This window comes from Lacerta agilis, chromosome 13, assembly GCF_009819535.1.
Source record: "Lacerta agilis isolate rLacAgi1 chromosome 13, rLacAgi1.pri, whole genome shotgun sequence".
Taxonomy (NCBI): Eukaryota; Metazoa; Chordata; class Lepidosauria; order Squamata; family Lacertidae; genus Lacerta; species Lacerta agilis.
This window is the reverse complement of record NC_046324.1, coordinates 20708123-20729700: the sequence shown is the minus strand read 5'-3', so window position 1 is coordinate 20729700 and position 21578 is coordinate 20708123.

Here is a 21578-nt window from a genome sequence, read left to right as displayed (position 1 = left end):
TCTCTACAACCCTTAGAAATGTGTGGAGCTGTGTCAACTTCTTGCTCACAGAAAATCAATGAGACAAATTGAGAAAATGAGATTAAGGCCCTCCGATGAATTAAAATGTGTGCGGGCACACACACACACACCATACTGTATGCTGTGGAGCATAGGAACACCCCATAAAACATCACATGCCTCATGGCAGCTGGTGCCCAATGTGACCAGTAGGGTGAAAAGCAGGGAGACTAACAGTAGGTGGCGCCAGAGCCAATGATAAAGCTAATTCTGATTCTGTCCCCATCCTCCTCCCTGCTGAATTCTACAAGGGCAACACTGAGACTAAAAAGTGGGAAGCTGACAAGAAGTGCTCACCCCTAGACTGGTATAGCTGGTGGGGGCTAGCTAAGGGCAAACAGGTTCATGGGGCAGCACCCTATTCTCTCTGATGTAGTTGCCTCCATTGCATGTACCTTCCAACTGTCTTGATTCAGCTGGGACAGCCACTGTTTTCAGACCCCCAACTCTCTGTATTCTGTAGCTGTAAAATGGAGTCAATGTCATCCAAACGGAATAAATGCAATATGGTGAAGATACGTTTAATATACAATTGGCTTGTCATTTTGTGTATGGCTTGCCTCGCTGATTTAGTCATCCATAACCAGGGGTGTTCTTAGGAATTGAGTCCAGTGGTAGTCCTACTCAGTGTACACCTATTGAAAATAATGGACCTGGGGAACTTAGGTCCATTAATTTTAATGGGTTTTGTCTACTCTGAGTATAACTTCGCTGGCTACAATTCTTTCATGTATATATATTCTATACCACTCTTACCCAAAGATCACAGGGTGGTTTACAATATAAAAATACAAACATACATAATATAGTAACAAACAAAACCAACAGCAACCCCACCTCCCCAGCCCAGAGGATCTCAATTATATGTCTTTTAGATGCCTTCAGATCTCCTTCCCCTTTCATTTTTCAGCCTGTGACACATTTTCGCCTGAATTGCAATAGCCCACATGGCATAGACCCAGACCATAACTCCTTGGAGGCAGAGCCCTCCATCATCTGCAGCTTCCAGGAGATGGTTCCATTCCCTTGTCCATCCTATGTGGGTCTATGGACACAAGAGCCTGTTTTCCTAAGCATCAAGGAGAGACCTATACCACCAGACTCTGTTGGCTACTCCACAGACTCCTCAGGCAAGAGCTCAGAGGTGAGATTTCTACAGCTAGAAGCCCCATTATTGCAAAGAAGCCAACAGCACCAGCTCAGTAACTGGCAAGGATTCAGGACTCAGGCAGTGGGGCTGTTGGACCTCCAGTTAAAAACTACCTAGCATTCCTATAAAACAGCCAGTTGCTCCAGGAACTTGCTGAGACAACTTGGATGCCTGGACTCAGCTGCAAGTGTGCTATCCATGGTGCTGAACTCACACCTCTAACTCTTGCCTTGCCTCGCTGTCTACCCTGCCACCCAACCAGGAATTTCTGACCTCCTCTTGCTGGGTCTGTCGCCACACCTTGGCGGTGGACATACCTGCAGATCCTATTGCCAGCATCAACTGCCAACCTGCCAGACTCTGCTCCTAGTCACACATCGGTGCCTTCCTCTCTGAAGTCCATAAACAGGACCCAAGCACAACAGCACTCTTCTCACCTGTACCCTGTTTCTCCTAAAATAAGACATAGCCATAAAATAAGCCATAGCAGGATTTCTATGCATTTGTGAAATATAAGCCGTTCCCCAAAAATAAGCCATACCCCGAAAATAAGCCATAGTGACGTGGTACCTCCCATTAAAACAGCCTGGGGAGGCGTGGCTATGCAGCGTACCGATGCGACACCGTTAAATAAGACATCCCCTGAAGATAAGCCATACTGTGTTTTTTTGAGCGAAAAAAAATATAAGACGGTGTCTATTTTAGGAGAAACACGGTAGTTCCTGGCAACTGGCATTCTGCCTCCAACAGTGGGTGTAAAATGTAACCATTGCGGCTAGTAGTCATTGACAGACTTACCCTCCATCAGTTTGCCTGCTGTGACAAGGATATACTGGATTGCAATCCTAAATACTGGATGCAGAAACTGCCAACTTACTGCCCCTGCTCCTGTGCTTTTTAACCACAGACTTGTACAAAGAAAATTTGCAAACCAAGAATTCCTGGCATGGAGCTGAATTGATGGGGGAGGAAAGGTCTACCTTCTTTGTCACTGTGCACTAGACTGTTGTTAAGAGCACTAGAGCACAGCTAGGAAGGAAAGGTGGCAACCTCTCTTCAGCACATCCAATATGTGGTCATGAGGCACACTGAGCTTTGGAGAGTTGCCGATCCCAGCTGGGGAAGAGGGATGATTTGTTCCCCTTTTGCTCCCCTCCTGAGTTCAATCTTTTTAGAGTACCCTACTGATCTAGTGTCATTTAGGAGTGAAGAGGAACCATCGTCGCGGAGCACATAGAAAAGACGGATGGTGTGTAATGTGCCATCAGACGCTAAGAATGCCGGCATGCCGAAATTGCTTTCAGCAAGATTGTGTGTGTGTCAGCGGGGCCGCCACATGCAATGGAAATGCAGGGTCATACCCTATTAAAAATAAAAGCAGAGAAGTTATTATTTTATTTAATGGAATGGCAACGCTCGCCTCGTCTTCCTAACGGGCTGGGGGAGTTGATTAAAATGCGGGAGAGGAAAGAGAGTGGAACAATTGGGCCATTAAAATGGAGGAAGAGCAAAAAGCCTCCAATTTTCATTAATCCCTTTGGTGACAAATTGTCGAAATTTATTCCTTTGCGAGGGCAAGAACAAAAAGTGTTGTGCAATTTCTGGTTTCACACACACATGCACACACAGAGAGACACAGAGAGAGAAACAACAGTGAGTAACCAGTATCTAATAGTAACAGGTATTAAAACATAAGAGAAGCCGTGTTGGTTTGAAAACACCAAGGTTGCAGGTTCAATCCCCGTGTGAGACGGTTGCCTATTCCCGCATTGCAGGGAGTTGGACTAGATGACACTTGGGGTCCCTTCCAACTCTACAATTCTGTGGTTCTATGAAATGTGGCTTGGTACTCTTGCCTGATCCACCTTCCAGAATATCTCATTTAAGTGGGAGCAGAACTGAGCCCTGGGGGCGTTCCGCCTCATCTAGAAGATGTAAATTCCCAAAGACAGAAGAAGTGCACCCCCTCGCTCAATTCCTCCTGGAGGAGCATCTTTATCATACGAAATGACTCCAGGATTGAGGCTTCTCTGAGAAGCTGCTCTTAGACTGCAGATGGAAAACTGGGATTTGCACAGAGTCGCAGATGGCACGCTCTCCCCCCCCCCCCGCCTCCACTATAATTCACAAATCGGTGCCATTTCTGCCATTTCCCTGTGCCTTCTATTCATAGATTGTACTTAGGATAACAGCAGAGATGTGCGTATTGAGAGGGGAGGATCGCAAACTAAAACCGTCCCCTAATGCAGAGTTCCCACCTGAGGAAACTTCTGGGATACCTGCCAAGGGCCACATGGCAGTGCTGGGTGGGGCCAGAAGCAAAGGTGGACAGACCATTGAATGCAAATGTTGCCTTTGAACACCAGGCTAGTTTCTACATGCACTTGCCCAGGCCTCTCTGTCCTCTGTCCAGGCGAGCATGAGGTCAAGGACACCTTCCTGCCTGGCGAATGCACACAAGGAGAGGGTGAAGTGGGGCAGTTGAGGGGTGTGGCCTGCAGGGAAGGGGTGTGGCTGGAAAGAGGTGTGGGCAGTGACCCAAAAGTCAGACAGACAGAACTGGAGGGTGGCATTCAGCCGCTGGGTCTCAGGTTCCCCACTCCTCTCCTAATGGGAGCCTGGTTTTCCCTGAGTTCCTTGGGAAGAGGGACTGAGAACTGAAGCTCTGTGAGGGGATCAGGCAACTCCTAACCACTCTCATCGGCCTTAACAAACTACTGTTTCCAGGATTCTTGGGCAGAAGCCACGACTCTGTTAAAGTGGGATGCTGATGCTTTGGTTACTGTGTTTTATACTTGATCAGAAACTACCTTTGGGAAGCTTCCGACAGCTTGTGGGCTGTATTCAACCATTTTTCATTTATATCCTGCCTTCGCCCAACTCCCAAGGAGTTCAAGGCGGCAAACAGAGTTCTCCTTTTCATTTTACCCCCACAACAACCCTGCGAGATAGGTTAGGCTGAGAGGCAGTGACTGTCCAAAGGTTACTCAGTGTAGTTTTTGGCTAAGTGGGGATTCGAATCCTGGATTCCCAGGTCCTAGTCCTATAGTCTAACCCAGAGGTCGACAAAGTTTTTGTGGCTTGGGCTGATTCGCGGTCCCACAGACACCGTGGTGGGCCGGAGTACGTGTGCGCACACACATGCGCAAACACTATTTCCAGCGCTCCTTCCGGCGCAGAGGAGGAGCTTCCTGCAGCCAATGGGAAGCCAGCCAGCATCGCAGAAGGCGGTCCCCGCTCTGCTGTTCTCCGGTTTAGCACGGCGCATGGGAGCCGACCGAGTAGGCAGCGGGGGTCCATGGGCCAATTAAACAACCCCCCATGGGCTGCTTGTGGCCCATGGGCCTTAGGTTGCCGACCCCTGCTCTAACCACTATGCCATGCTGACTCTCACGAAACTAATTGATTGTTTTAGCTCATTGAAATTAATGAACCCAAGTCAGCCAAGAGCCTCTACTCTTAAACGTTCATTGAATGCAACCATATAAACAGATGGAGCGGGAATGTAATGGCATGTGTATGATAAATAGACAGTATTGTTACAGAATCTGGGCTAGGTCAGCTCTGGCCTTGTCTGAAGCCACAGGAACACTCCTTACATGAAACAGAACGTCTTTCTCCTACCATTGGCTGTGCAGCCATAACTTGGTGCTTGATGGATGCAAGGCAGAAGTGTGCTCTCAGACTCCAACAGCTGCATGAGCCGAGTTAGTAAGTTTAAAATTCACACAGCTATATCTTCGGGGAGAGGGGGGGCGGGGTGGAACGAAACCATTTTATTTTTGTTTTTAAATCTGCCATAACGCAGCTGGTGGCATCAAATTGTCATTAAAACATGGTATTTAAGATGATTTAATGGGTTGATTGCCAAGCAAGAACCACAGCAGTTTACGCAAACTACTGAGCATGAAAAAAGATGTAAGTATTTAAGTGGCATTGGGGGGGGGGGTGGGGAGAAGGAAGAAAAAAGGATCGTTCTTAGAGAAGAAATGCACAAACAAAACTTGTAATATGTGTGGATTTCTGGGAGGTTATTCCTCTTCTCCACCCCACTAGCAACATTTATACATTATAGCTGTTCAAATGCAGGGTAACTATTCTCCCCAAAGGATTCTAAAACACAAATATTTAACCAAGTTTCAACTCTGCAGTGAAGATGTCAAACCATACTTTTAAAAGAAAAAAATGCACGGGAATAATCTGGTCATGGCAATTTGAATGTAATTTACACGATGAAGGTGTTATGAGACTTCCCGGGGGGGGGCAAGTTGTTAGACTGACCCCCAGGCAGGAACAAAGCCTCTGTGCACTCCTGGCTACTCGAGTCCAGGGGCACATTAGTAATATGTGATTGTTCCCAGCTTGAAAACAACACACACAAGCCTTTAAGGCTAAAACCTACTTTATTGTAGATAAAATGCAGAGTATGCCTCTGCGTGCCAGCTCAGATACTCAGAGCTGTGCATAATACGTCCAGCATCTCTGATGCAGAACTGAAAGTAAAATACATCAGTACATTACAATAACATCACATGTGTGGGAAGATTGGTAGGACCAGTGGTTTTCCCACAGGGTGAATACATGACTCATAGTCATGCTGACCTCGCTGCTGCAGCGTTCGCAGCTCGGCATGTTATAATATCACAACAGAAGGTACATGATGCTATGCAGGGGGCAGAGAAGGTTTTAGGGTACCGTGACTGGCCATACTGGGTGCTGCACTGCAGGGGGCGCCACAACAACGCTGTAGAATGGAACATGAGAGGCAGGGGGTGCCAAATTTTTGCATTGTATGGGGTGCCCCTGAAATTTGAAAGCCTGGTGTCTGCCACTTGGTGATATCCAACAAAGGGCTTCAGCTAGCACAAAGATTTCCGCTTGTGCAGCAAAACTTCTCCATCTTTGCCTCCTCTGCTCCCCCCCCCCTCAAATCTGCTCTGGAGGGGTGCGGGTACACCCAGGGTATGAGGAGAGGAGAGGGAGGGGAGATTGTATAGTACTGCCAAATGTCCTTGTGCTAGCTGAAACACTTTGCTGGATACCACCCACAGTAACATCAGGCCAAAGGGCAGGCTCATGCCCCAGGGAGCCTACAGTATCAATTTTGATAGTGGGGAAGAAAAGATATGGAGGAGAATTGAGAGAGGTGCAAGAGTGCCGCAATATAGAATCACAGAGCTGGAGGAGAACCTGAGAATATCTAGTCCAACCCCCTGCAATGCAGGAATATGCAGCTGTCGCATACAGGGATCAAACCTATATCCTTGGCCTTATCAGCACCATGCTCTAACCAACTGAGGAACAAAAACAGTAACTCACATCAGCTTCAGCCAGAATGGCAAAATGACAGGCACTGTAGTGCAACAGCAGTTGGAGGGTTGCAGGTTCACTATCTCTCCCCAATGCCATGAAATTTGTAAAAGGTCTTCTTCTGGGTGTATATTACCCTCACAGAGTTGATCCAAGACATATATGTTATTTGTTCCATTATACATTGGATACAACTACATACAAAAATATCAGAAATGACAAGGGGGGCATGTGTCAGGGACTGGACAGAGGAGGAATGGTGGAGACCGCCTCCCCCTCCTGAACCTTCCAGAGAAGAGGAAGACAGTATAGATTTACAACTGTGGTTTGAGGAAGATCACGGTTCAGAGGTAGATGAGGGGCAAAGTTGGGAAATAACGGAAGATGAGGAGGGGGAAGCAGAGCCGGAACAGCTGGCTGACACGTTATCACTAGAAAGCGTTCCAGACCCCTCTTCTCCCAGAACCCGGCGAGCATTGAAAGTAGGAGAGCAAAGGACTTGGAGACAAATGACCCTAAGTGGCCACCGTAAGCTGGGTGGTGCTGTTGACAATTGAGGAGAGAAGGGGGGTGGAGATTGCTCAGAGCAATGCCATTACTCCAAAAGGCAGCATTTCTAAGGCTGTGAATATTGAATAAAAGACTTTGGTAAGAGCTTTCCCTGTCTATCTATTCCTGGCAGCCTACCGTGGAGGGATCAGATTCCCATCGTCTAACCACCGTGTAAGCTTTGTGCAAGCAAATCAGGATGAATGCTGTATATGAAACCATCTTTCAGAATTTGCACTTCTTCAAATATTGCAGTGAGGTTCTTTGGAAGGTGTACATAAATGCATATAACGAGGTGAAGTGTCCATAAAAATGCACATATTGTTTTTTTAAAAAGCATATATAAATGCATTATATATGGGGAAATTGCTCTGAAAAAGTGGAGACGTTAGGGTAAATCTCATACAAAAAGATGTTTGTTGGGATAAATTTGTAATAAAAAGGTTGATGAATTTTCTAAGGCATTTAAATAAAAGTGCAAACTGATGTGGAAACGTGAAGAACTGAACTTAAGATTGGAAAAACGAGAAACTGAGAAACGCCCAAATGGACAGATTCACCCATACCTAGTCACAGCCTATCCTTACAATCAGTATTTCCATTTTGGTCTGAAAAGCATTACTTCAGCATGCGCTCAACTTTCCATGCTGGCTTCTCCTTGGTTATGAGGACCGGGGTGCAGATGGGAATAGGATTTGATTACACCGGAAAATGCATTTGAACCTAGGATGACCCTCTGCATTCATGCTATGAATTAGTCCATCTATATTCATTAACTTGTGTTGTTTGGGGGTGGGGGGGGGAGTTTAAGCCAGAAACAAATTATGCACATGAGGTGTTAACATACATAATCCACCTGGTGGAAGCTGAGATGCAGTTTGGATGGAGAGGGCTGTGTGGCGTGTTCTGCATCTTGTTCTATTCATGGTCTCCTTTTAAAAAATGAATAAACTGACCACTCCTGAGTTATATGGGGCGGGGGCTAAATTTTATTTTAAGACAGAGGTGGGGAAGCTTTTTCATCCCAAAACCCACACTCCCTTCTGGGCAACTTCCTGAGGCTCACATGCCAATGGTGTGCAGGACCAGATGGGAAAGTGGATGGAACCATTGATGTAAATGTTACCTCCACACAAGTAAGCTAGTTTCTAAACACACACACACACACACACACACACACACACACACACACCACTCTGTCCACCAGCCAGCCAGCCAAGAGACATTACTGGAGTTCAAGGACCTCTTCCAGCCAGGCAAAAACATTCTACATGTGGGGGGGGGGAGTAAGAAGAGCCTGCTGGATCAGGCCAATTGCCCATCTTGTCCAGCAACTTTTTCTCGCAGTGACCACCCAGATCTCTGTGGGGAAACCTAAAAGTAGGAGCTCAGCACAAGAGCACTCTTCCCTTCTGAGTTCTACCAGGAACTGGTATTCAGAACCATTCTTGCCTCTGAGCATAACCACCATGGCTTGTAGCCACTCATCATCTTCTCCATTAATTTATCCAATCCTCTTTTAAAGCCATCTAGGTTGGTGGCAATTGTTGCCTCCTGTGGGATTGAGTTCCATAGGTCAACCATGCGCTGTGCGAAGAAGCGCTTTCTTTTGTCCGTGCAGAATCTTCCAACATTCAGCTTCGTTGGGTGCCCACGAGGTCTAGTGTCATTAGAGAAGGAGAATAACTTTTCTCCATCCTCTTTCTTCGTGCCATGCATAATTGTATAAAAGTCACTCGCCTCACCTCTTGCTTGCCTTTTCTCTAAACTAAAGATTCCCAGACCCTGCAACCTTTCCTCGTGGGGGAGTTATGCTATCTGCTGGATCATCTGAGTTGCCCTTTTCTGAACATTTCTCAGCTCTGCAGTATCATTTTTGAGGTGAGGCAACCAGAACTGTACACAGAATTCCAAATGCAGCCACCTCACGGATTTGCATAATGGCATCTCTGTGCAAAGCAGGACCAGTGTTGGGCATGACATGGTGAGAATTCTAAAGGCCAGCAAGAGATGCCTTGAGGGCCATATTTGGCCCCCGGGCCTAAAATTCCCCACTCCTCTTTTAGAGAAGCCTCTCTTTCACATGGTTTCAGTGACAAAAGGTTTACCTCTTATGCAAAACCCTAAATGTGTCAAAACACACTCAACAGCCTTCTTGATCAACCATCAAAAGAGAGGTGGTTCAAAAGAGAGCCATTGTGGTGTAGTGGTTAAGAGCAGTAGACTCGTAATCTGGGGAACTGGGTTCGTGTCTCCACTCCTCCACATGCAGCTGCTGGGTGACCTTGGGCTAGTCACACTTCTTTGAAGTCTCTCAGCCCCACTCACCTCACAGATTGTTTGTTGTGGGGGAGGAAGGGAAAGGAGAATGTTAGCCGCTTTGAGACTCCTTCGGGTAGTGAAAAGCGGGATATCAAATCCAAACTCCTCCTCTTCTTCTTCTTCTCCTTCTTCTTCTTCTTCTTCTCCTCCTCTCAAAAGAAGAGAAAATGGAAAGAGTTCTGACATGATAGCAAGGGGTCGTCTATTAATAAGTGGTCAGCAGTGCCAATATTTCTTCTTCTCAGAAAATAAAAAAAGAAACCTTACAAGGGGGTGGGGAGCATTGGAATATTGGCTCATACTTCTCCATTGGCGTTCCCTGAAAAGCTTTGATTAGTTTTCTTAAAAGACTACACACTCAATAATTTGAAGCAAGAGGTTAATGGTGTTATTACAACTATTATCCCTTTTAAAATTGTTATCCTCTTGTTTTTCCCGTCTGTATTACCTTCACCTTTCGGTGAACCCATTTTCCCAGCTGTTTCTTTCTGCCGTAAAGTTTGCCAAACACCATCCCAGGAAAGAATAAATGGAGTGTTTTATCAGTTAAGCCTAAGGGAATTTGCAGATTCCCGTAACCCAAGCCATACAGAGAGATTAGAACAAAAAATGTATTTAAAAAGAAAAGATGACCACAATTGAAATATAGTCTCCTCCAAGTGAATAGGTGAAATGAATTAGAAAAAGCTCTTCTCGTTCAGGAAATTTAAAAGATTGGATATCACAATGAATAAATGGCAAGTTCACATGATGGATGTTTACAAGGAAATCTAATTCATCCATCTAATTTGCCCGTCGTTATTAGAAATTTGTAAAATGTCCATCATTATGGGGGGCTGGAAGTGATGTGCGGGGAGAGGGGAGAGTGTCATTGACAGCATTGCCTCCCCTCCAAATGCCGAACTTTATTTCTCCCATAGGAATGAATAGCAGCCATTCACAAATGGGGAAAGATAGGAAAAAGCTTGAAGTCACCAGCACCATTAAGGTGGGGCTTAAACCTGCTCCTGGTGATCCCTGTGTCTGGCATGAGAAGCAAGTTTTGTTCTCTCTCTCTGAAGCTTGTATCATTTTTGTGCCGCTGAATTCCCTGGGAGCCATTGAAATCTCGCCCACCCCTCTATTGTGGGAGGCGGCGGCTATTGTTTTGTTATTTTTGTTTTAGCTACTTATTTGCATTTTTATCTCGTGAACCGCCCTGAGGTCTTTTGTTGAAGGGCAGTATATTAATAATAAAAATTAAAATTAAAAAATTTGCATTGCCCCATTCCCTCTCTTCCCCGCACACACATGATTTTAGAGTTTAAATGGATATTGGAGTTGTAGGAGAGTGGCAAACAGAGAGTGCAGGCAATTGTATCAGATGCTCTGAGGGTTAGACTGGATGACCTGCAAAGTCCCCTTCCAACTCAGTGACTTAATGATTTTAAGACTGGGTTCTCGGGGAAGGGTCTGCTAAAGTGGTCAAACCTATTGGACAGGATATTATTTTAAATGCCCTGGGGCAGGACTCCTGAGAAATGATTGTTGCTTCTGGTGCTTCAAGGATGAGGTGGGGCTTGTGGGACTCCACCTAGGGCACACATCCTCCCCATGCCACAGCTCTCCCAAGCTTTGCTCTGCAGCCTCCTTGAGTGTTTCTGCCTGGCTGGAACTCTGATCATGTGGTTTGCTTGCCTGGATTGAGGACAGAAAGAGATGTGTAAATGGGTCTGTAGAGACTAGACTACTGTACTGAGGTAAAATCTACCTCTGTAGCTCTAACTTCTTTTGCCTCTGGCCCTGCTCACCATGGACATGTGGTCGCCAGCAGGTTGCCCAGGAAGAAATGTTGTGAATAAGCCAAATATGACAACACACCAATAAACCAACCTCCGGTGACCTCCTTCCAAAGGGGAACAAACACAGGCAAGCCCTGCACCCCTGAAAAGATGGCAAACTTAGAACCACTTCTCACCAGAGGTCCTCTTCTCCCACTTACAATATTGTGAGCTTTTGTTGTGTGCTGCCGTCCGTTCCCATAACCTTGCATCGACATTGGGGTGAAGGTACCAGAGGGAAACAGGGTGGGAGCTCTTGTTCTCTATGTTCTATATTTGGCTCAGCTTTTGTCCCAGGAGCCCAAAGAACAAACACCTGGCAAGATTAAAACGGGCACAATTAAGTTCCCCAGTCGCTCACTCAATATTTGTCTTTCAAGAAACAAATCAAAAACACCGGGTACTGCATGCCACTCAACAACAGCATGATCTTTTGATATTAGCCCAATGCTGATGAGCAGATACCCGGTTCTCTGGGCATGCTGTGTTTGCCCTGGCTTTTGAAAATGGTACCTCTTGCCTGCTGTAATCAAAGGTCACCTTACTTCTCTGAGAAAAGCATGGCCAGGCTTTTAGAGATCACTCAAGGAAACATAAGGAGCAGCATTCTTAATGTCTTGGAGACAAATGTCTGTGGGATGGATGGTGTGGCATGAGCACCTTCTCCTGCCCTAGATGTTGTCACCAGCTCTCCTCCTGGATCTGATCTGGGTGTGTAAGATGAGATCTGCACAATTCATAACACTCTTCATGAATTCTAAAAAGTTAATGAGACCAGCCTTCTCTTTGCAGAAGCACTCTTAATTATTCTTTTGCAATTATTCTTTTGTCCTTCCATACGCGCAATAATGCTATATTTAATAAGGCTTTCCACCAATTTCCCTGGCCTGTAATTTCTTGAATCCCTTTTAAAAAACAAGTTATATCACCACTAAGTTCCTCAGACTACCATCCTGAAAAGTCAGTTCAGGCAGAAAGATCTTCCACACATCTTCCACAATTAAGAGAGACACAAATTATTCGTTCACTTTATTTCTGTAGCCTCCTTTTTCACCTTTAAAAGGTAAAGGTAAAGGACCCCTGACAGTTAAGTGCAGTTGCGGACGACTCTGGGGTTGTGGCGCTCATCTTGCTTTACAGGCCAAGGTAGCCGGCATTTGTCCGCAGACAGTTTTTCCGGGTCATGTGGCTAGCGTGACTAAGCTGCTTCTGGCACAACAGAACACACAACTCAGAGCAGCACATGGAAATGCCGTTTTCCTTCCCGCCGGAGCGGTACCTATTTATCTACCGTATTTTTCGCTCCATAGGACGCACTGGACCATAGGGCGCACCTCATTTTTAGAGGAGGAAACAAGAAAAAAAATATTTTTCTGGTTTTCCTCCTCTAAAAGCCCTGTTTTGTTTTGTTTTGCTTTTTTTTGAGGATCAGCTAAAAGTTTTGCAGCTTTTTTGCAAAGGGAAAAGCCCTGGGAGTTTTTTTTTGGGGGTTGAGGATCAGCTAAAGGTTTTGCAGCTTTTTTTGCAAAGGGGGAAAAGCAAAGCTCCTTTTGCAAAGGGGGAAAAGCAAAGAGGAAAAGCCCCATTTTTATGGGGTTTAACTCACATTTCTGAAAAATCTTAAGGAAAGGGAGCCTTTCTACTGTTGCCAGACAGATAATCTAATCAGCCAGTCACATGTCCTGGGGGGAAAAACAACCTCCCTCTGCAGCACATTCAACAAAGGAGGGCGGGGCTGAAAGGGAGCCGGGACTTATCTCTCTCCCATCAGCTGCTGAGCGGGGTCCTTTCAACACTCCCTTTTCTCTTTGTAAATTAAATAGCACAATCTGCTTTTGGCCCCTGGGCAATTCAGCTCCAGGGACCACCATTCGCTCCATAAGACGCACAGGTATTTCCCCTTACTTTTTAGGAGGAAAAAAGTGAGTCTTATGGAGCGAAAAATACGGTACTTGCACTTTTGGGCGTGCTTTCGAACTGCTAGGTTGGCAGGACACTTGTCACCTTGCTAACCAGTTTCTCGCTTCTGATGTATAGCGTATTTTTCGCTCCATAATACACACTTTTTTTCCTCCTAAAAGTAAGGGGAAATGTCTGTGCATCTTATGGAGCGAAGGCTGGGTGCAGCGGTGGTCCCATCTCCTCTGCCGTCGCCGCTGCCCACCTCTGCCCGCTGCTGCCCCCTGCATCTCACTGAACACGGCGAGAGGTGGGGGTCAGCGGAGGGACCAGCGGCCCAAAACGAGCCCTTTCGGGCAGCTGGTCCTGCTGCCGATGCTGCCCGCCGTCGCCCCCGCCTCTCGCTGAATGTACCGCGTGCAGCGTCAGGGCAGTTCTCCCCCGCTTGCTTTAAAGGGAGCTGGGGAGGAGGGGAGAATGCTCTGGTTCGTCCCTTCTCCCTGGCTCCCTTTAAAGCAAGCGGGGGAGAGCTGTTAGTGCCGCGTGCAGCGTCAGGGCGGCTCCCCCCTCCTGCTTTAAGGCCAGCTGGGGAGGAGGGGAGGACGCTACGGTCTGTCCCTTCTCCCCAGTTGGCTTTAAAGCCAGTGGCAAAGGGGCAGGGGAGGAAGGAGCAGCCCAAAAGCTGCTTTTGGGCTGCACGTTCTTCCTCCGCAGCCACTGCCCCAGGTTTGAGTCAGAATTTTTTTTTCTTGTTTTCCTCCTTTAAAAACTAGGTGCATCTTATGGTCAGGTGCGTCTTATGGAGCAAAAAAGTACTGTGTGTGTGTGTAATTCTCCTTTTTGATCTCATTTGGACAACACTTTCTTTTCTGATGGCTTGCCTGAATTAGCTTCCTTGACTCTACTCATTAACCACATTGGCATCCTCTTTGACTTGGTATCATCTTTCGTGATCTGTGGCATACATTCTGGTTGAGCTTCAATTATTGTGGTTTTGAATAATCTCACAATGTTCCGGAGAAATTTAACCCTCTTCAATTTCTCTTTCAACTTCCTTTTTGCCAGTCTCCTAATTTTTTTTTTTTAAGAAGATTCTTCTTTGGAAATCAATTTCCTCATCTGTGTGAGGGTAATTGAAGTCACCCATTACTATAGCACTTTCTCCTTTGAATGCCTCCCTGATTTCATCCTGCATCTCAAGACCTCTTGAAGCATTTTTGTTGGGGGGAGGGATGATAACACACTCACAGTATTAAATTATTTTGGGAAATGGTATTGCTATTGTCACCCACAGAGATTCTGTAAGGGAGCCTCTTTTGAGATTTCCAGTTTGTTGACTCTCTGTTGGAGGAGGGAACTTTCCTTTGCAGAGGACTCACAATTAACCATCTGCGGAGAAAAAAACAAAGCAGGAAATAATAAGGCAAAATGGAGCTGCCTGGTGCAGCAGGGAAGGTATTGCTTGTGACTTTCAATGCTGAGACAAGAACAGCCACAGCTCAGTGGTAGAGCATCTGCTTTGCATGCCAAAGGTCCCAGGTTCAATTCCCAGCATCTCCATTTAGGGCTGGAGATGCCCCCTGGGGAGATGCTGCTAGTCAGTGTAGGCGAAATTGATCTAGAACAGGCATAGGCAAACTCGGCCCTCCAGATGTTTTGGGACTACAACTCCCATGATCCCTAGCTAACAGGACCAGTGGTCAGGGATGATGGGAATTGTAGTCCCAAAATATCTGGAGGGCCGAGTTTGCCTATGCCTGATCTAGAAGGACAAAAGGTCTGGTTCCGTATAAGACAGCTTCCTTTTCCCCCATAATGCCTTTCTATGAATCCATAGTGCAGCCACATATTAAATACCGTATACAGTCCTGATAATCCCTAGCATGGGATTTGTGTATTTCACAGCTGCTACACAGTGAGTTGATGTTTCTATTGAGCTGCCCAGTGTGGCTGCGAGATCTCTTTCCTGGTGAGTTAGCATCAGTACAGACCCCACCCATGTATACGTGAAGTTAGGGTTGTTTGCCCCAATATCTATCACTTTACACTTTCTTATGTATTGATCAACATTTCCCATTTTCTTGCCTGTTTGCCCAGTTTGGAGGAATCAGTTTTCATAGTTTGCTAACAGCCCACCCCACTTTTACATAATATTGGAAAGTGCCTGTTGATGAAATTTATTAGCAAGAATAGTGTCACAATGTCAGAGGAGGAAGGCTTCCTTTGCAGAAGACTTCCAGTTAATTGTCTGTGGCACAGCATCTACTCTGCATGCAGAAGGTCACAGGTTCAGTTTTCCTTGGCATCTTCAGGAAGGGCCGGGAATGTCCAGTGCCTTAAACCCAGGGAAGCACTGCCATAAAACTGGAAACAGAACATGAAGCAGAGTTGCCTGATCTGGAAGGGAAGGTGTTGCTTGTGTCTTAAAGTGTGGGGGGAGAGAACACACCCCACCTCACAAAAGCGTGAGTCTTTGCACACTGTCAGGGTGAACGAGACCTACAGTTCTGTGCTGAGAAAGAGCTGCTCAGGCAATTAAGGGAAGAACATGAAGTACTTGGAGGTTTGGAAACCAATTTGGGGCTGAAAAGTAAAATTTAAAACACAATGATCTGACATGAGTTGCTTGCGCTTCCCCTTGTGTCTTGTCCGTCTTTTCCTGTGGATTGATTTGAAGCTGAACTACATGATCAGATAAAGTACAGCACACAGCCTTTAACTGGACTAGATGTCTCTTAAGGCAGATCAATTTTACAACTGAATAACCTCCTCTGTATGTAGAATCACAGAATTGTAGCGTTGGAAAGGGCCCTGAGGATCATCTAATCCAGGGGCTGGCAAATTTACCGAGCCTCAGGCTGCTGCCTCCAGCGCTGATCGCGTGGCAGGCCAGAGGGCGGGGGAGCGCATGCGTACATGCTATTTCGGGCACACTTCCGGGTCGGAGGAGCACCAGAAATAGTTTGTGTGCATGTGCATGGGCCTCCTCAGACCCGGATGTACACTGGAAATGATGCTTGCGCATGCGCACAAGCTATTTCCGGTGCTCCTCTGACCCGGAAGTGGGCAGCCGTGCCGTGCCACGCCGCGCCGCGCTGGTAAGAATGGGCGGTGGCAGCGGGCAGCGGGGGTTGCCGCAGGCCAGATAATTGAGTCCCTTGGGCCATATCCAGCCCGTGGACCGTCGTTTGGAGACCTCTGATCTAATCATAGCTGCCAAGTTTCGGATTTGAAAATAAGGGATCAGCAGCCTCACCTATCCCGGGGACAGTCACATGGCAGTGGTGGGCAGAGCCAGAAGCAAAAGTGGGCGGCACTGGTGTGAACGCGCGCAGTAGGCTTACTGTATTTTGGAAACGCTGCCCGTGGGCTACGACGCCTGTAAGCGCGGGAAATGGCTCCCGCTTGCTTTGAGGCTGCAAGGAGGCGAGGTCTTCCCAGTCCCTAGCCAGCAGGAGGAGGGAGAGGAGCTGCTTCCTTTTAAAAAAATGGGAAATTAAAGGGATATAAAAAATAAGGGATAGCAGCGGGAAACTGCTTGAAATAAGGGAGATTCCCGGGGAAAACGGGATACTTGACAGCACTGGCTCTAATCTAAACCCCTGCAGTACAGGAATATGTGGCTGTCCCATGCAGGGGCTGAACCTGCACCCATGGCATTATCAGCCTCATGCTCCAACTGAGCTATTCAAAAGACTTGGAGTAAGGCTCAGATGCAACATTTATCTGTGATATGCTCAGTTTCCACATGCAGTGTGTGTGTGTGTGTGTGTGTGTGTGAGAGAGAGAGAGAGAGAGAGAGAGAGAGAGAGAGAGAGAGAGAGAGAGAGAGAGAGCATTAAAATTTTCTCCCCTAAGCATTCTATTTTCTGGCATTGCACTGCTGAACAGCACTGCATTGCGAACAAGCCAATCCCTTAGTAAAGGGTCTTGTGGCAGCCTGCTGGAGCTTACCTGCATAAGCTATATTTTTGCTGACTTCTGGTTGCAGAACATCGAAGTCAGTTGGTGGTAGCTAAATATGAAAGGCCACCATCTACGTAGAATGGGTTTTTAATTTGCTCTTGCTGAACAACCGTTCCCCCTTAACCGCAGTCCTACTTTTGTTCAGTCTGAGTAACTTTTGCTTAAATGTGCTTTGCATAATGCAGTTGACTCCACTTTGGTAGTTCTGTTTTTTCATTTTTCTCAGTGTTATACGTCTGCAGAACTTTGATGGTCTGGACAAGGACTTCATGAAAAGACAAACTTTGTCACAAACTTCAAGCAAGAGGAAGCTGCGGCAGGAAACAGAGGCCCAATGTCTTCATTTTATCTTCTCGGTTAAATGGCTTACCATCCATCACTCCAGCTAGTGTTGGCCCTGGGGTCAAACCTTCAGCTCATAGGTGCAGCAACTCTAGCCGTAGAATCACATGGTACTTCTACCAAGCCCTTGATTCCTGTATTGCAGGGGGTTGGACTAAATGACCCTTGGTGTCCCTTCCAACTCTGTGATTCTATGATGAGGACTCAGGAGGAAATTGTTTCCCTTATTCAGAGTTTCCAGCTCAAACATCTTTTTGGATCTAGAGAAATTTCAGGAAGAATTCTGTTGCATTAAACTCTATTATTTAGCCTTTTTCTTTCTTCTTATGAAATGGGGGTGAGAATTGAGCCTCACACTGTTTCCATAGTCCATGCACTAATTGATTTGGGTCTATGTGATTTAATGAATGTCTAGTGCACCTTTAAGGACATATGCCCTCCCGAGAAGCTTTAAATCAGGAACTTGCCATAGAAAAGCCTTGACGAACAAAACTGCTAAGGAACATTAAAAGCTACCTTATAGTCCATCTAGGTCAGAATCTGAGCTCATCAAATTGCCTCTGCTATGTGTTGTGCGGTTTTACTTCTGTTCCCATTTTACTCTCTATTGTCTGATTAATAACAATAGCAGCAATAATAATTCATATTAGATATAGTTTCAGCTCATGTTATGAACCTCCTTGAGTGCACTTGGACCAAAAGGAAATACATACACTTTTCCTTGGCTCGTCTCATTTCGAGAAAGGGGCAGCCAGCCAGCCAGCCAGTACAACTGCAGAAGGGGTGTTAAATTGCTTTCTTTAAAGAGAGAGAGAGAGAGAGAGATTTGAGAGCTCTTGTAACTGTACGTGCAGAAAAGCATATAAGCACAGATAAGTACAAGTTAATAATAACCTATAGCAGTGCACAGTAATATATTTTACCAGCCCTGTAAAAGATCTCACTTTTCCAACACTGTGCAACTACATGGTTTTATTGAGTCAGTAAGCACTATCCCCTTCTCTGGTTTATTTTTCCATATCCCCTGGGCCCAAGAAGAACAACAACCAATTTTGAAATGAAACATAAAAGCTGCTCAGACAAGATTCCCACCTTCTTCTATGACAAATCATACATTCCGGGACCAACCCTATCATTATTAAAACTATCTAAATTGTTTTCTAAATTAATTCATCTCAATTTACCTGCCCCTGTTTGCCGATGGATATACAGCTTTTTAACGGACAGGAGGCAGCAGGTGAGGTTGGGGAAAATTATATCGAGCAACAATACCATCAATACCGGTGCTCCCCAGGGGTGTGTCCTTTCCCCACTTCTTTTCTCTCTATACACAAATGAATGTACCTCAACTGATCCATCGGTTAAGATCTTGAAATTTGCTGATGACACAACAGTTATTGGGCTTATCCAGGAGGACGATGAATCTGTGTATAGGCGGGAAGTAGACCATCTTGTTTCGTGGTGCACCAAAAATAATTTGGTACTAAATATCCAAAAGACAGTAGAAATGGTAATTGATTTCAGAAGGCACTCTTCTGTTCTGCCACCACTTTCCATTCTTGGTAACATGGTTGTAATAGTAGAGTCCTTTAAGTTCCTGGGCTCCATAATTTCTTATAACTTAAATTGGTCAAGCAACATCAATAGTATTATTAAAAAGGTCCACCAGAGGCTGTATTTCCTGCGTCAACTAAGGAAATTTAAATTGTCCCAGGAAGTGTTGATTCAATTCTACAGAGGCATCATTGAAACTGTTCTCTGTAATTCTATAACAGCTTGGTACGGTACAGCCTCTAAGAGAGACAAGAAAAAGCTCCAACGAGCTGTAAGAATTGCAGAAAGGGTAATTGGTGTTAGCTTGCCTTCAATAGAGGCAATTTATGCTACCCGAGTAAGGAAGAGAGCAGAGAGAATTGTAGCAGATCCTTTACATCCCGGTCATCATCTGCTTGATTTACTTCCATCTGGACGTCGCTACAGGACTTCATATACAAAATCGGCCAGGCACAAGAATAGTTTTTTCCCTTGTGCCATTAAATTGTTAAATTCGTAGTTGTATAGCTTAAGGGGAGGTAAAATATGGGTGGGGTTTCTTTACTTCTTTGTATTGTGAGAGGAACAGTGTCTGTATGTTTACATTGCAATGTAGCCGAAACAAATTCCAAGTATGTTGGAAAATGTACTTGGCCAATAATAAATTATTCCTATTCCTATTCCTATTATGCATGGCAGGAGGGTCCGCTGCAGGCAACAGATTCTCATTCAGAGTCAATTATTTAGGTCCGACCTCCCCAACTTGGTGCCTTCCAGATATTTTGAACTACAATTCCAATCAGCCCCAACTAGCATGGTGATGGGAGTTGTAGTCAAAAAATTGAGGAACAGACATTTTGTTCCATTTTTCCCATGGTGGTGGGCATCATTTTTATTTTGCCTCATGTTCCAAATTCTCCTAAGTTCCCTCTGCTTTATCCTTCTTCACTACTCCACAATAAGCTTTCCAAAAAGAAATCATTTCAAGAGGCAGAAGTATGTCACAGAATGGTCTGCCTCAGGCCAGGGCTGTTGTCAGAGGTTAGCAGTCAAGCACATTATTGCTATTATTATCATTATAAATTGTTTTAGAATGATGGGCAGCCCTTAGAAAGTGCTTGAATGCCACAGCGCTCTCGCCACTTCCAGTTCTCATCAACTGCTCCACAGAGGCAATCCTGAACCAGGTGGACCAATGGTTTGATTTAGCATAAGGCAATTTCTTGTGTCCCAAATGGCCGTTCACTATGGAAGGAGCTGTAGTGCATAAAAACAGCCTGCTAGATCAGGCCAGCGGCCCATCTAGTCCAGCATCAGAGAAAAGGCATGAAGATATGATTAGCCATAACTCTTTAATACCAGAGGCATACCTAGGCTACCTTTTGCTCTTGCTAAGGGGCTGTATCAGAGCTCTCCTCCTGTCCCTTAAACCCTTGGCAAGTAGCTCCGCCAAGGCACCCAGAGGAGCCAGTGCCCAGAGTAGCAGAAGAGCAGCCCAGGGAGTATGGGTGGTGGGGAGGGGCAGGCAAGCCAAAGTGGAAGCAGCAGTTTTTGTACACACACACCCCCGGCATGGGCGTAGCCAGAATATTTGTTGTGGGGGCATGTCTTTTGTTAGAGGTGGCAGGCCTTTTCATAGGGGGGGCAGAACTTCAGTTTGCTATGTATTTTTATTGATTTTTATTTATTGGGGGGGCAGCTGCCACTCCCCCCCCCCCAGTTACACCCATGCCCCAGGGCCTGCGCCAACCCTTACGTACACCCCTGCATCTCACTTTAACAGCTACAGCTGCCTCAGAGTCTTGCCAGCTTCCTCAGTGAGGAAGTGTGAAGAAGGGCACCCACCATCAGTCAAGTACAGCCGAGCAATGGCCTCTCCCAGGCCATGGCTAGGAGGAGTTCACAAGTGATAATAACGGCAATAATAAATTTAGAAGTTATGTGACTCTGTTGCTCAACTAAATCTTTTTACTTTTATTAAATCTTTTTACTTTTATCTATTGCTGTATTTTGTGCGTTGTGACTTGCTGTTATTTTTAATTATTATAGTTTAGTAATGATTACATTGTAAATCGTTGAGAATACCGGTAAATTCCTGTTTATCGGCTAGTATGTTGAGAGTTTATTTTATTGTTCAGTCGTTCAGTCATGTCTGACTCTTCGTGACCCCATGGACCAGAGCATGCCAGGGATGCCTATCTTTCACTGCCTCCCGCAGTTTGGCCACTCATGCTAGTCACTTCGAGAACACCGTCCAACCATCTCATCCTCTGTCATCCCCTTCTCCTTCTCCATCTTTCCCAACATCAGGGTCTTTTCTAGGAGTCTTCTCTTCTCATGAGGTGGCCAAAGTACTGGAGCCTCAACTTCAGGATCTGTCCTTCCAGTGAGCACTCAGGGCTGACTTCTTTAAGGATGGATAAGTTTGATCTTTTTGCAGTCCATGGGACTCCAGCAGCACCATAATTCAGAAGCATCAATTCTTCGACGATCAGTCTTCTTTATGGTCCAGCTCTCACTTCCATACATAACTACTGGGAAAATCATAGCTTTAACTACACGGACCTTTGTCGGCAAGGTGATGTCTCTGCTTTTTAAGATGCTGTCTAGGTTTGTCATTGCTTTCC